This window comes from Arachis ipaensis, chromosome B9, assembly GCF_059453495.1.
Source record: "Arachis ipaensis isolate K30076 ecotype BB chromosome B9, ASM5945349v1, whole genome shotgun sequence".
NCBI classification, from domain to species: domain Eukaryota; kingdom Viridiplantae; phylum Streptophyta; class Magnoliopsida; order Fabales; family Fabaceae; genus Arachis; species Arachis ipaensis.
Window position 1 is genome coordinate 143,512,053 of NC_142444.1, and position 3,473 is coordinate 143,515,525.

A 3,473-nucleotide genomic window follows, 5' to 3' on the forward strand; every position below is an offset into this window, starting at 1 on the left:
TTATAATTTCTTTCAATTAAGCCTTTATAAGAATATACCTATAAAAATATTTCGTTTTCTTTACACATTTTTGTAATGGCAAACATCTTATCACAAACTTCTATAAAATATAAAAAATTTAATTACAAACTTTTAAAATATAATAACCTATTAATAAATTTGATAAAATTATGAAAAATTCAAATTGATTATGCCACTAACTAATTTCTTTTTCTTTTACACATATTTAACAAACAAAAAGTAAATTAATAAACACATTTGACTATAATGAATTAATTTCATATTTATTATTTTATTATCTTCTATTAATATATCAATAAATTATTAAATTAATTTAATTGAATTTACTTATGTAGCGTCATATATAGTTTTTTTCGTGACCACAATGATTAACTAATAAAGTAATAATACTTTTCCTTCTGGAGACTCAAAGAACAATTGTTTTCTTTTTGCTTTTATCCACAACCTTTTTATGGATTTTGTTTTTAAATAAATTAAATAAATATTTTATTTACGGAAATAAACATTTTACAATTTTTTTACGAAATTGCATCGTATGACTTATTTCGTTTATATTATAAACGAAATAAGACTGAAAACGTAGCGGCCGTATGACGTTTACACACATATTATATAACGAGTTTATTTCGTTTACAGTGTAAACGAAGTACATAGATAATTATTTCGTTTACAGTGTAAACGAAATAAAAATAAGAACGCCTATATATAAGAGTTTTATTCGCAGTGCATGTGAAAGCCTGAAACCCTTCATTTTCTTCACTTTTCTCCCACTTTACTCTTCTCTAATCAAATTTACGAGTTACTTGAAGATTATGGCTCGTGCCAATCAATAAGATGTGGACATTAATAGGCTGAATGCCACGTGGCACATTACCGACGACTTTGAAGTTGGTCTTATTCTTCGTTTAATGTTTATGTTAAGCATGAAATATGTTGCCGTAGTGTGAATACCTTCATAGAAGTAGTGTGCAATAGATATTAGGCATTGGAATATATTGTTCTGAGTGGTTTGAACGATCCTATGGGATATTAGGCATACTTTCACATGGATTTAGTCGGTAAAACTTTATTTCGGTTTGTTTTTAACGACTTTAGTTATAAAAAAAGGATAATTAAGATATATTGGTAAACTTAATTACGTCTGAATATGTAGAGGTTTGTATTTATTTAATATAAAAATTTCTGAATTTTTATATTGAAGTTGTTATAACTTAAATTAAGTTAGTAAGTTGAATGTTGTAGTCATTGTTTGTTATTTTAGATATTTTTGTTAGATATTTTAATTTAGATTTAATTATATAGACGTTTGTCAATTTAGGCACAAATTTTTTATTTAGATATTTTATTTAAATTTAATTATATACACGTTTATTCATTCAGTTATGCCTTCAATAAGTAACCAGTTTTATTTTGAAATAATTTGAAAGTTTAGATTATATGCATGTTTAGTTATTTCTTAACGTAATTTTATAATTCAGTTTGAGTTATGTAAATGTCTGTTGGTTTGATGAAATTTTTTAAGGTTAGATTAAAATAATAATTAAATTAATTTATTTTAAAAAATATCGTTAGAATTATCTAATCTGAGGTTTTTATAGCTTTATAGGTTGATAGACTCCTGATATGGATTTTTTATTTTTTACCAGCTGGGTTGCCTACTTCTGCCCAAGAGAGTTAGCCACAGACTCCTACCACCAGACGCCATTCTCTCTTATTTGAGGGAGGCTGGATTTGACGACGTCGTGCCACTGAGGATAACTTTGAATATTTTAATTTAGGTTATTGAATAACCTTACTAATAAAATAAACAAGTCGTTGATGCTTACTGTCATCTTCCAAAACTAAGGTTGAAGTCATCGTTTCTTCAATTATAGACAAGTATAAATATAAGGGTTTTTCGGGTTCTGGTTTTGCTAGAACAGGAGGAGACAATAACAAATTTTTAAAATGTTGAAAAGCGGTCTCACATTCTTCTGTCCATACAAAATCGACTTCTTTCCTCATTAAATTAAAAACGGCTTTGCTTTTTCAGCAGAAGCTCCCAAAAATCTCGATAAGGTGACCGACCTATGAGCCTCTATACCTTTTTGAGGTTTTGAGGACTCAACATATCGAGTATAGTTTGACACTTTTCAGGGTTAACTTCGAAACCCCTTTGACTTACCAAAAAACCTAAGGATTTACCTCCCTAACCCCGAAAGCACATTTTACTGGATTCAACCTCATCTGGAGAAGCCGGAGGCAGTGAAAAGTTTCTTGCAGATCAACAATTAAGTTAGAATCTTCTTTGTCAACATATCATCAATATAGACTTCTATGTTTTTTTTTTATTTGTTGCTTAAATACTATGGACACCAGTCTTTGATAAGTGATCCATGCATTTTTCGAACCAAACGACATTACAACATAACAATAAATCTCTTTTGGGATAATAAAAGCAGTTTTATCTTCATCAGGTGGATGCATTGGTATTTTGTTATAACCACTATAAGTATCCAGGAAACTTAATATTCGATATCCCGAGGTAGAATCAATTATATTATCAATGTTGGGTAATGGGAAGCAATATTTTGGGCCGGCTTTATTCAAATCAGTGTAATCAACACACATACGTCATTTTCCAATAGATTTTTTCACCATTACAACATTGGATAACCATGTTAAATAAGTTAACTCCCGAATAAATCCAGCATCCAATAACCCTTGTACTTATTTTTTAATTTTGGTAGTTGGGTATGGTGACATTTTTCGACATCGTAATCGGCTTGAACATAGGGTCAATAGCAAGTTGATGGGACTTGAGTATATGATCAATTCCAGACATATCGAAAGGTTCCCATGCAAACAAATCAACATTAGCTCTCAAAAAACTTTTAAGTTCCAACTTCTGGGGATGATTAAGGGTGTTCATGGTTCAGTTTTTTCATACACTAAACCATTTTAAATGGTTTAGAAACTGAACCAAACTACTTTGTCAAATAAAAAATTGGTTTTAAACCAGTTTACAATACAGTGCACCAGTTTAAACCAATTCATAAAAATAAAACCAGTTTAAACTGGTTTATAGGCTAAAACTAGTTTTAACTCGAGGTGTTCAAAAAAACTAGTTTAACTAAACTGAACTGAAATTGAACTAAAACTGTTTTAAATAAACCAGTTTTTTTTTAATAAAAAACTGAACTGAAACTAGAATTTTTATAAATACCAATTTCTTAAAAACTAATTTTTATGGTTCAACTTGGTTTTAAACCAAATATCTGGTTTTATTCAAACTCTAGAATGTGAAAAACCCTAACCGTTCTGCTGCTATCGCTACCAACCTTCTTCCAAAACTCCAAAACGACATTCCTCTTTCCCTGCTGCCATCGCTACCAACCCACCACTACCATCGCTGCCGTCGTCGTCATTGAACTGCTCTCCGTTGGTCAGTTCTGCAGTTCCGGCATCACTCA